Below are 13,723 nucleotides of genomic sequence, written 5' to 3'. Positions count from 1 at the left end.
GAACTCGGGGAGGTTGAACACCAGATGAGCAGCAGCTTTCTGAACCAGCTCCAGAGGTCTGATGGCAAGGCGCGAGTTGCAGTAGTCCAGGTGGGAGATGACCAGAGCCTGGATGAGCACCTGTGCTGCTTTGTTGGTGAGGAAAGGACGAATCCTCCGGATGTTGTAGAGGAGGAATCGGCAGGAACGGGTCACTGATGCGATGTTTGCCCAGAACGACAGTTGGTCGTCCAAGGTCACACCCAGATTCCTCGCAGTCCGAGCTGACGTCACCACGGAGTCACCATGGTGATGGCCAGGTCTCATACGGGCAGCCCTTCCCCGGGAGAAACACCAGCTCAGTCTGGTCCAGGTTGAGCTGAAGTTGGTGCATCAACATCCACCCACGAGATGTCTGCCATTTGGGACATTTGGGTGTCAGAAGGGGGAAAAGACAGAATCAGCTGGTCTGCATAGCAGTGGTAGGAAAAGTTATGGGAGTGGATGACAGAACCAAGAGATGATGTGTAGAGGGAGAAAAGAAGAGGACCCAAGACCGAACCTTGCGGAACCCCAGTGGTGAGCCTACGTGGCTTCGACACAGACCCTCTCAGTGTTACCTGGTAGGAGCGACCTGTCAGGTAGGATGAGAACATGGAGAGTGCAGAGCCAGAAACCCCCATTCCCTCCAGGGTAGAGAGGAGGATGTGCTGGTTCACTGTGTCAGATGCTGCAGACAGGTCCAGGGTTAGGGTCCAGGAGAACCAGGACGGAGGAGAGAGAGTTAGCTCCATCAGTTTGGAGTTTGTTTGGGTCCTTTCTTTGATATTTTGCATTTGGAGATCAGACTCCACTCCAGTCGCCACCAAATGCAGGATAATATTGTCTCTTTGTCTAATTTACAACCTGGAGTGATGCATCTCTGACAAGGTCCCGGCTCAACCCGCAATAGAGGGAAACACCACGGCCAACAGGAGAAAAGACAGAGGTCTACCCCCTAACGTAGGTCAAATAAAACGCATCTTTACACATTTCAAACTCCTCCCATCTTCAGGCTCAGCATCCAAACACAGTAACCATGGCAACCAGGAGCAATTTAAAAAGATTTTCCTTATTTCAAGTCTTTTGTTCAGTAAATAAACTTAAAATAATAATGAATCTGAAAACAGATCAATAAATACTCCAAACCTCACTGAAGTGCATCTTTGATTTTTAACTTTTGCTCAAAATCATCTTCCCGAGTGAAGATAAAGTAGTGATCTGACGTTTATCTAATGAGGGTTAAGGTTGTGAAATGAAGACATTTGTATAAACATGTGGTTCATTCAGTCAAAGTGTCTGTTACATCGTGGTCAAGTCTGTTCAAGTCTGTTCTGTGTTGTTACCGCCCCTGTTCTCTAGAGGCAGTGCAGTCTCTTTGTTTTTATTCTATGCATATTCAAGTGTGGGTGCACTATCCGCTGATTGGCTGCCTGGGAGCTGCAGAGCACCCCTATTGGACCAGCAGGAGATGACAAGCCAATTAGTCGACGATGAGGTCCACCTGCACTCTATAAAAGGCTCCTGAACTCATTCCCCTAGGGGGACAGCCTTAGGAACGGCCTTGGGAATGGCCTTAGGAACGGCCTTAGGAACGGCCTTAGGAACGGCCTTGGGAATGGCCTTAGGAACGGCCTTAGGAACGGCCTTGGGAACGGCCTTAGGAACGGCCTTAGGAACGGCCTTGGGAACGGCCTTAGGAACGGCCTTAGGAACGGCCTTAGGAACGGCCTTAGGAACGGCCTTGGGAATGGCCTTGGGAATGGCCTTAGGAACGGCCTTAGGAACGGCCTTAGGAACGGCCTCAGGAACGGCCTCAGAAACGGCCTCAGGAACGGCCTCGGGAATGGCCTTAGGAACGGCCTTAGGAACGGCCTTGGGAATGGCCTTAGGAACGGCCTTAGGAACGGCCTTGGGAATGGCCTTAGGAACGGCCTTAGGAACGGCCTTGGGAATGGCCTTAGGAACGGCCTTAGGAACGGCCTTAGGAACGGCCTCAGGAACGGCCTCAGAAACGGCCTCAGGAACGGCCTTGGGAATGGCCTTAGGAACGGCCTTGGGAACGGCCTTGGGAACGGCCTCAGGAACGGCCTCAGGAACGGCCTTGGGAACGGCCTCAGGAACGGCCTTGGGAACGGCTTAGGAACGGCCTTAGGAACGGCCTCAGAAACGGCCTCAGGAACGGCCTTGGGAATGGCCTTAGGAACGGCCTCGGGAACGGCCTTGGGAACGGCTTAGGAACGGCCTTAGGAACGGCCTCAGAAACGGCCTCAGGAACGGCCTTGGGAATGGCCTTAGGAACGGCCTTAGGAACGGCCTTAGGAACGGCCTCAGAAACGGCCTCAGGAACGGCCTTGGGAATGGCCTTAGGAATGGCCTTAGGAACGGCCTTAGGAACGGCCTTGGGAATGGCCTTAGGAACGGCGTTAGGAACGGCGTTAGGAACGGCCTCAGGAACGGCCTCAGGAACGGCCTTGGAAACACAGAAATAACCAGCCGGGATCGACATAAAGTGAAAATGATCAAAATAAGAAACTAATCCTAAGGAAGAGCTAATTATCTTCTGTCAGTGGATGAATATGCTGATAATGTTCAGGTGAACTCACCAGCTTTGACTGTGATTTGAACATCATGGCTCATAGGAATAATGCCGCTCAGACCACACTTTTACCATCCTGTGTCAGAGTTGGAGAGCTCCCTGATGGTCACAAACAGAGCAGGAGATGTCGACACTCCTCGGTACTCAAGGCTGTGTCTGCCGTTGTGAGCCGTGTCACCGTGTGTTTCAATGAGAACATCTTCACCTTTACAGGCTCCTTTGCAGAAGAACTTCCTGCTTCCGAAAAAAGCAAAGTGGCATCATGCTGTGATGCTCTGGCCTTCGGTTCCTGTCATAGAGATAACGTCTGCGCCGACAGGCCCTGACAGCGCTGCGAAAAGGCGGAACAAGTGGTCGGATCAGGGCTTCAAATGTCGCAAAATTAGTAAAGAACAAGCTCCTCCTGACTCTGAAGCTGTTGTCCGAGTTATCATTATTGTTCTTATACTAAATTAAGTCTTTGCACTTTGCTAATCTCCTGCCAAACACTCGGTTTGTGTTTCGCTACACCTAAACATTAAAAAGATTTTAGTAGGGCTGCGCGAGTTAACTCGTTAATTATTTAACGCCGATAAATATTTTATCGCGCATTAACGCAGGTTTTATTTATCTATTTATTTTTTAATTCATTTTTAAAAACATTTTTTGAGCTTTCCTCAACATGAAATCAGCCCGAAATGAAGCTTCCACAGACGGTAACCAGCAGCGCTGCCTCACAGCAGAGGGTTCCAGGTTCGAATCCCCATCTTGTTCCAAGCTTTAAACTCCATCAGCAGAAAAACTTGTTTAAAATTAATAGTTTTCCTTCACAAAATACTTCAAAATAAGGACTGTTACAACCCAGCTCAGCCAAGGGGGGGGGCAACATTAAAATAAAATAAAAAAATAAAAAATAGTTAAGTGTTTATTGTTTAGTTTTCTTTTTCGTGGAATTAAAGCTGAAATTTTACAATAATCCACAAGTCAAAAGAGGGTCTTGAAACAACACCCTAAATAAAAGAAAAACTCCAAAACAAATAATTACATCCTAAAGTTAGAGAGTTAATTCAAAACTCCAAACAAAACCAAAACGAAGCCAAAACTAAATCAAACAAACCGAGAGGCTTCAAAACCAGTTTTAGTCAAAATAACACAAAACCAAAACACAGGACTCTTCAAAATCAACTTAGCTACAAACAGGTTCTAGTAGCGCCTTCAGAACATACAAAAAAACACAAGCTATTAGCTATTAGCACAAGCTAATAAAGCTAATAAAGCTATCCAAATGATCAAGCAAAGAAGAAGACTTCTGGTAGGAAGTGGAGGTTTAAATAGGGAGGCCTCTTCAGTGATTGATGGAGTCATCAAGGTGAAGAACCAATCAGAGCAGGAGTAGGCCTCAACCAGGAAGTGCCAGGAGTAGAGCTGCATCCAGTTCCCTCAGTGGAGACAGCAGGCAGGAACCTACACTGATACAGGAAAAAAGAAACATACAAGGCCACTGGCTGTAACAAGGACCTTTGAATACTGTTGCCACATTTCCACGGTCCCTGTGTGGTTCAGGGAGACACGTTGGATGTGACCTGACTTTAGCGCCCCCTCCTGAAGACAAGCCTCAGCTGCACCGAAGAGACTTTTGGAAAAGTCTTGCAAAACGCACTCGTCTCAGACAACACATGCCAGCATCCATGAAATGCAGATTTTCTTTGCACATTCCCTGTAGAACTGCAACCTGTGTAAATATTTGTAAATATTTGGGGGTTTGCAGATGAGAAGGCAAGGATTCCCCAAAGTTCTCAGGGAGGGTAACATCCTGTGGTTCGCTATACTCTATTACATCCATTCTATGGGGATGAGGCCTGGAATCATCCTGGAATCACCTGGAAGGCCTCATTTTATTAATAGTGCTACGAGATCTTTCTTTTTATATAGCTTGTTTACTCTCTTCACAGTTTTCAGAAAACTGTATGTGCATGCAAATCTTTTTCTCTCTAATCAAACACACAAATACACATAAATGCAATTAAGTTATACCGCTGCTATGCTGACGATACGCAGCTCTATCTGTCATTCCCACCTGACGACCACACGGTCTCAGCACGAATCTCAGACTGTCTCTCTGACACATCGACATGGATGAAAGCCCATCACCTCCAACTGAACCTCTTTAAAACTGAACTGCTCATCTTCCCAGCTGAACCAACCATACACCACAGCATCTGCATCCAAACTGAATCCCTTTCTCTTGCTCCATCACAGGTAGCTGGAAACTTGGGTGTCATGATTGATGACCAACGAACCATTAAAGATCATGTTGCCTCCGTTGCTCGATCGTGCCGCTTCGCATTGCTAAACATAAGAAAGATCAGGCCGTAGCTAACCCAACACGCCCCCCAGCTCCTGGTGCAGGCCTTGCTCATCTCTTGCCTTGACTACTGCAATGCACTCCTAACTGGTCTCCCAGCCTGTGCTGGGAAACCTCTGCAGATGGTCCAGAACACGGCGGCGCATCTGGTCTTCAATCAGCCCAAAAGAGCACACGTCACCCCTCTGTTTATTGAACTCCACTGGCTACCCTTAGCCGCCCCCATCTAATTCAAGTCCCTGATGTTAGCCTACAGAGTGCTTCACGGAACGGCTCCCATCTACCTGAATGTCGGATACCCAAGGTAGTTCACCTCCCGATCAGTAGGCGGCACTATGTTAGACGACCCAATCTGGCGACGTCTATGGTGAAAGTGGTTGATTGGTTGTTCACCTTCCGGCTCCGTTCCTCCTCACAGTGAACGATGGCGACCGACAGAGAAAGACTGTTGTTGGAGTTGGAGCTTGTTGATGTTGAAATGCAAATAACTTTGACCAAATGTTGACCGGCACACAGTAAACTCTGTCAGAAATGGCGGTGTTGTTGTTCTGAGAGGAAGGAGCTAAACCGGAAAAGTGATTCCGGAAATTATGTTGTTAGCCGACCAATCACAACCCTTGCGGTCTCCGCGAGTTTCCATCACCTCGGCGGATAGATAGATAGGAATGTTTGCCGACGCACGCAAGCGGAGGAGAGCGTCTCCGGGAGGGTCTCCGTAGGCGACCATAAATCAGCCTTTGTCACAACTCGGTCACTCCGGTCGTCACAGGATTGTCGTCTAACAGCGCCTACACCACGCTGAAGACAATCCAGACTCTTTTCATGTGTCGTTCCACGATGGTGGAACAACCTGCTGAGCGCTACCAGAACAGGGGCGTCCCTGAATATCTTCAAGAAACTCTTGAAGACCCAGCTCTTCAGAGAGCATCTCCTATCCTGTACTTCCCTCTATCTCTACACTGTCCCCTCTGACAGAGTCTGACTGGTGGTTTCCTTCTATGTAGCTTATTGTTAGCTTTGGTAAGTCGCTTTGGATAAAAGCATCTGCTAAGGGGCGGTCTGTGGCGTAGTGGGTACAGCAGGCGCTCCATGTACAGAGGCTATAGTCCTCACTGCAGCTGGCCCTGGTTCGAATCCCGCATCGGACGATCCTTTGCTGCATGTTTTCCCCCTCTCTCTGCCCCCTACTTCCTGTCTCTCTACACTATCCTATCTAATAAAGGGATAAAAAGCGTCTGCTAACAAAAAAAAAAAAAGCGTCTGCTAAATGCATAAACAGAAACATAAGTGAAGTCATCAAAATAAGCTTAGCAGGGATGATGTGGATGATGAGGAGGATGTTGTCCTCTCGTAGCCCAGATCAGGTAAAGTCACTTAAAGAGTTACAAAAAATGACTTACACACTACAGGGACAATACGTTTTATTTGATTTATTCATTTAGGATACATAGTTTGAATCAGTTAATATTGGAAAATAACAGAGAAGAAGAAAGAACTCAAAGCAGTCTGAAGTTGTTTCTATGCCCACTAGAGACCTAAACGTGAGATCATTCCTAACCTCACTTCAACAGAGAGAACTGGCTTCTTCTCCAGAGTAAATATACTTTCATGAAGGGGGGAGCAGGGACTAGATTTGAATCCATTTTCACTTAATGACCACTAGATTAGTAAAGCGTGTCATCGTTAAAACCTGGCACAGCTTTTTATTACGTATGCAAAGTGCATCCAATCACTTGTGAAAGAGCAACTACAAACCATCTTGAGTATTGATACTATTGATGTTTAAATCGATCCACACTTGGCTATTCTTCACTTTTACGTTCAGAACACGACAGAAACACTTCACTAAAGCACTGCCGCCTTCATGGACGAGGTTTGAGGGTTACTTAGTTAGGGCTAAAAGAAGTTCAGGGCCAGGGCTGAAGTCCATTCACTTTACCCACGTCTGTGACCCTTTTGGACGCCCTGCTGCGAGTTGTCTTGATTACGTGTACAAAAGGGCTGGGCGAGTTAACTCGTTATTATCGCGTTAACTTGTTAATTATTTAACGCCGATAAATATTTTATCGCGCATTAACGCGAAGTCTGTTGAATGCATCACATTCACACAGTTACAGCAAACACCACGAAGCATGGAGTAATAAAATAAAGATAAACTAGCAGCTAACATCACCGCTACAGGTGTGAAGCTCACGGAGCTAACCGGCGCTACTTCCTGTTTTACTGGTTTCAACATAAAAGCACGTATTTCAAAATAAATAATTAAAAAACTCCTGCATTTACTGCCAAGTTGAATTGTCTTCTCAGCGTAGTAGTTCCAGTCTAAAATATCACTTAAAGGCAAAACACACAACTGATAGCAGCAAGTCATTCAAGGAAACAGACAGTGGAGCGAGGCTTCTACATAAAAACTACAGAAAGGCTGTGTTCGAAACGCCTACTTCTCCTACTACTCCTACTAACTTTTAAGTTCCCGGATGTATACTAGATTCTCCGAACTGTTGGGTATGCATCATGAGGTTACTACTCATACTCAAACTACCCAAGATGCAACGTAACGTGACGTCTCCGATCGTCATTTCCTCTCAAAAAGGCTACAACAAGCTAGCTACAACGAGGGTAGGTTCACTTCCTGTTTTCAAAACAAAAGCACCAATTGTATCGTAATGGCTTTTCCTATGATAAAAGGCAACGGGTATTTTATTTTGTGAAAATAACGGGAAGTGCGTTGCTCACTGCGGCTAGCTTTAGTAGCGCCGAATTCGTGGGAACAAAATTGTAAACAGCCGGTATTTTGTCAGGATTTCAACACGTTGGGGATCTAAACGACTACTTTCTCGCCTGAAAATGTTTCAAATGTTGTTAAAGTTTACAGAGTTTAGTGCTTAAGGGAAATCAGCTTCAGGCCGGCTGATTTCGGCTCGGGCAGGAGCCAAATGCATTGTGGGTAAACGCTCTGCATACTGTCTGATCAAATGAGTATGCCGTTTGCAAGTATGTAAGGCAAGCCAATTTTATTTCTAGAGCACAATTCGTACACAAGGTAATTCAAAGCGCTTTACAGCTACAGTATAGTTATAGTATGTATTAGGCGGTTTCGAACACAGCCAAAGATGCTGATGTTAAAAGTGTGTTTGCACAACAAATGTTATGGCACTTTCATTTATATGGCAGCACATTTAAAATAAAACTAAATGCTAAAAGCTATACACTACTTTTTGAATTCATTTTTGAATTTTGCGTGCAAATGAGATTAATCGTGATTAATCAGGGAAATCATGTAATTAATTAGATTAAAAATTGTAATCGTTGCCCAGCCCTAGTGTACACACAACTAGCTACCAATAAACTTTATCACTTCCTGCATGGGTTTAAGCACCGACTTCACTTTAGAATTAGAAAATAATTATGATAGACTAAATAAATTGTTTTTACATGGATGCCATTGCTCTCACAACCAGTCAGGGCTGGATATACTTTCATACATAATTGCAGGTTGAAAACTAACGATGGCTCAATATTTTCGCACAGTATAAAGCTTTTATGTCTTTATGACATAACTGGACTGCTTTTATTTGATTCCATTGTTGGACATAAAAGATTTTTCAGAAACACTGCAGACATATGATTGGCACATGAATATATATTGTATCTTTATATCAGATAAACATACAGGAAGCAACGACTTACGGTGACCGTGGGACCGAGTCATAGAGTGAACAGACAGACTGACAGCTTGCAAACATTACCAGCCACAGTGTTACAACAGCAACATCTGCTGTTGGATGTATGCTGAGTAGATATTTTCCTGGTCCCTGCTGGATTGGTCGAGCTTCTCTACAAAGCTTCTTCATGTATGGCAGAGAACTGTAAATCAAAGATAAACAACATGAAGAGGGAGCAAAAGTCTGATTCGAACACAACAAATCTGATTTTTCTCAATCATATTAACAGTTTTAACCAAACCGTTATTTAGAGGAAGTTGCTTTACAACATGGAACTGAAATGGAAATGCTTTGGATTTTACGTGCCCTTCTCAAGATGGTAAACAGGTGTGGATTTTCAAACATTTAAAAAATAATAAAAAGTGAGAAGGTCAGGCTTTAAGATCGCAGTCTATCACGGGTGCTACAGATGGCGACAGGGACCTCATGTACAAAGTTCAGATGTATCAAGAGCGAAAAGACCGTGGAAATGTGCGTTGCCTCACGCCAACTTCAGGGCTGGCGTACGCACTTTTCTACAGCTGTTGATTCTTTGGTAACACTTTGAGGTGATATTGGGAAACTGTTATAATAAATAAATGTGAAAACAATTACTCCTCAGACTGAGTGATGTGCACATTTGAGACACATGAACAATTAATACTGATGAACAAAATAACACACCCATGTGTCTGCAATTACACGAGTGGATATAAAAGCATGCTGCATTCAGCTTCTATGCTCCACATGCCTGGAACAAACTCCCAGAAAGCCTCAGATCAGCTGAAACACTCAGTGTGTTTAAGTCCAGGTTGAAGACACACCTATTTTCAGCTGCATTTGGATAAAGCTCCAAATCTGAAGCTTGAGTTTCAAAATTTAATCATATTTTAACTCCTGATTTTATCTATTGTTCTTATTTATTTCTTTTTTGTTAAAAATTTAAATCATGCTTTTTATTTCTACTGTTTTAATGCATCTGTAAAGCACTTTGAATCATCTTGTTGTTGAATTGTGCTGTACAAATAAACTAGCCTTGCCAAAGTGGTGCAATGCATACCATTAAAAACAATGGCTGCTTTAGCGGTATTAGAAGACTTTGCAAATGGCGCAATTCGAAGAGAGCGTGTGTTCAGAGACAGAGAGGATTTACTGGCACATGACGGCAACTGGCTCATCAGCCGTTTTGAGGGCAATCCTGGAACTGAGCGCAACACAGTGAGGAGCCGTGCGCTGCCTGTGCCCACAGGTGACGTGCACGCTGGGGTTCCTATAGCAACCGGGGCATTCCAGAGGGAGCTGCCCGACTGATCGGGACTGTGCCCTGAGTCAGGTAAATTAAATCCCCATACAATGCAGGCCAACAGATGTTTTTGATTTTTTTTTAAAGGTGAATAGTATTTTGTCCCTTTAAAGTGGCAGGCATTCTGTCTTGATAAAATTTTACAAAATCACAAAAAAATCTTATTTTAATGAGTTTTGGCGTGACCAAATCTTCACGACACACCTTTTTTTGAAAGGATAAAAAGTGAAAAATTAAAAAGTAATCTTCCCTATGAACTATTGCACATCAAACAGTGTTCATATTCTATAAAATGATTAATTGTATAACAGCTTTGCAAAGCCCAAACTCACTTCCTGCCAGCAGGTGGTGTGATGAGATAATGATGTACAGTGGTCACTGAAACCCACGTATATGCACCAAACAGGTATCAGAAACCCACCTTCACGTGTGTGTCACATGTATTCTCTTTAAAGTTAAATCCAGAGTTCCTCCTTGTTCTCCAAATATAAAGAAGCAGAAGAAAAACAGCCAACAGTAACACACCGGCAATGAGCCCCAACACGACCCAAGGTAAGAAGCACCCTGGATAAGAAGACACCGGAGAAAACTACAGATTAAAAGAGAGAGAAAGCTTTTTGTAGAAGAAAGAGTTTTGGAACATCCAGTTAGTTAGTACGCTGAGTCAAGTTCAAATCATATCTACAGTCTGAGGCAATGGGCCTCTGTTTTGTTGAAGATTCACTTGAACCACAGTGAAGTGTACCTGTCGACTGGTCAATGGCTTTAAAAGAAGCCGAAGAAGACGTGGACATCTCGAAAGTCTGCATTGTTGTTTGCTCCATGGGGGCCGATGGGTCTGAGAAAAAACAATTACACATTAAATCAGTGCTGATCGAATATGTTCATGTGTCATCGTGATAAAATGTGAGCATGGACGGTAAAGAGGACTTATTGGGTCTCATTGAAAAATCACAAGTACAAACAGATTTGCTCTTAAATCTGCTTACAAGTGATTTAAGAGAATTTCCGCATTCACCATTTTTTTCGTATTTTGTATTTTCTTTCAGGTACGAACAGAATTTACAAGTGAGTCACGTAAAATAGTCCGCTGTTATTCAAATCAAGTTTGCATGACTAATGGATTGTATATGTAACTAGAAAATTTATGAAGAAATTTTGATGGGTGCCAATGGGTGCCGCCTTATCAACAAACCCTTTAGTTCAGTTAAACTAGAGAGTCTCCTGTCACATATACACATTGAATGAGGTCTCCGTGATGTCGTATGGCTGAGTTATGAAGCCTCCAAAATGGGGCATTTTTTGGCATTTTTGGCTCCTTAAGTGTTTTTCGATTGTTTTTCCATTGAATTTTGGGTCCCTGCGAGGCCCAAAATTCAGAAGACAAGTCTGCTGAAGACAGCTATGTCATTTTTATCAAGGTCCTGTTTAAAATACAGATTTTATGGTATTTTCAAAAATGGCCACGTTAAGTGCTTTTCAATCGATTTTTCCCATTGAATTTTGGGTCTCTGCGAGGCCCATATGCAAATTTACTATCCTCGTGCACGTGCACTTAAATACGCACGGGTGGCATTCATCATTTACACAGGTCATTCACACACTTTCCCGAAGTTAAGAGCGTTTGTTGAATCTGACGTGCCGCGTTTGTACGAGACCTTGTGAAAAAAGTGAGAGAAATTTAGAATACAACTACAAAAATGTTCTTGCATGAGGCCCATTGTTTTGTTGAAGATTCACTGGAACCACAGTGAAGTGTACCTGTGGACTGGTCAATGGCTTTAAAAGGCGCTGAAGAAGACGTGGACATCTCGAAAGTCTGCATTGTTGTTTGCTCCGTGGAGGCCGATGGGTCTGAGAAAAAACAATTACACATTAAATCAGTGCTGATCGAATATGTTCATGTGTCATCATGATAAAATGTGAGCATGGACGGTAAAGAGGACTTATTGGGTCTCATTGAAAAATCACTCGTACAAACAGATTTGCTCTTAAATCTGCTTACAAGTGATTTAAGAGAATTTGCGCATTTACCAATTTTTCCGTATTTTGTGTTTTCTTTCAGGTACGAACAGAATTTACAAGTGAGTCACGTAAAATAGTCCGCTGTTATTCAAATCAAGTTTGCGTGACTAAGGCATTGTATATTTAATTACTTTGAAGATATCATAAATAAATATATACATTATACCCCATAATGATGCTGACATTATTCTGTTTGACTTAAATTATGCACTAATTGAAGGTTAATTGACTTGTATATAACAAGGTCAATGGGAAGTGTAACCAGCTGACATGCTACTTTTGGATGCATTAGCACATAAGGCTCTTGGTAGAGAGCGTGTGTTCCGAGAATGTGTAGATACCCATGTGGAGACAGACGAATGGCTGACATCGAGATTAAGACTGCCAAGGACTGTGCTGCTGCAGATATGCAGCTTGCTAGAGCCACAACTCCAGAGAGAAACACGCCGATCAAACCCAATTCCACCACACGTCCAGGTCCTCACCACCCTTGGATTTTTGGTCACTGGAACCTTTCAGAGGGAGATTGGAGACAGATCGGGTGTGTCCCAGTCCTCTGTGAGTTATGCGCTCCCCTTGGTCATCAAAACTCTCATCAGTTCATCACCCATGGTACATCAGATTCCCATACACCGCTGTCCCACAAGTACAAATTAAGAGGGACTTTCATGCCGTGGCTGGACTGCCAAACATACTCGGAGCAATACACTGCACACATATACGCATCAAAGCACCCGTGCCGTTGTTGAGTGCACTAGTGTGCTGAACGCCAGGTGGGTGTGTCTCCATACAGCGGGGGTGGGAACTAATCTATAGCCCAGAGAAGGCATGCCAGATTTGCACAATATTGCCATGAACGAGGGTCTCCACCTGAACCAGCCCAGGCAGACCAGAAGGTGTGGTGCCAGAAGACCCCCCTCATGGACCGCCCCATCAAAGAGCCATCATGATGAGGCAACAACTGATTGCACCGCTTTAGTTGCAGTCATCGAGCTTCTTTAAGCCATTTTCCTATCAAACCATTTCTTCTTTATTTCGGTGACTTTACGAACTACAGGTGACACGGAATTAACAGCACTCATAATTGCTTCCCATTTCTTGGCTTTAGCAGGTCCTGTAATTCCACTGCTGACACTGCTAAAAATGACAGATTTTTCTTTCTGGATCTCTGAAAGCAGAACTTCAGTCTCAGAGCCCCTTAAGTTGATCTTTTTGCACCTTGATTCCATTCTCATGACTCAACACTTCCTGGCACAGGAGATAGGAAGCACAGCCTTATATGGTATTATTTTGGGCGTGGAGTATGCAAGTTTACTATCCTCGTGCACGTGCACTTAAATACGCACGGGTGGCATTCATCATTTACACACTTTCCCGAAGTTAAGAGCGTTTGTTGAATCTGACGTGCCGCGTTCGTACGAGACCTTCTTATGAAAAAAGTAAGAGAAATTTAGAATACAAATACAAAAATGTTCTTGCATGAGGCCCAATGTTTTGTTGAAGATTCACTTGAACCACAGTGAAGTATACCTGTGGACTGGTCAATGGCTTTAAAAGGCGCTGAAGAAGACGTGGACATCTCGAAAGTCTGCATTGTTGTTTGCTCCGTGGAGGCCGATGGGTCTGAGAAAAAACAATTACACATTAAATCAGTGTTCATGTGTCATTGTGATAAAATGTGAGCATGGACAGTAAAGAGGACTTATTGGGTCTCATTGAAAAATCACAAG

Source organism: Odontesthes bonariensis, chromosome 10 (genome assembly GCF_027942865.1).
Source record: "Odontesthes bonariensis isolate fOdoBon6 chromosome 10, fOdoBon6.hap1, whole genome shotgun sequence".
NCBI classification, from domain to species: domain Eukaryota; kingdom Metazoa; phylum Chordata; class Actinopteri; order Atheriniformes; family Atherinopsidae; genus Odontesthes; species Odontesthes bonariensis.
The sequence above is the reverse complement of the archived record's forward strand: the minus strand, read 5'-3'. Positions refer to the sequence as shown.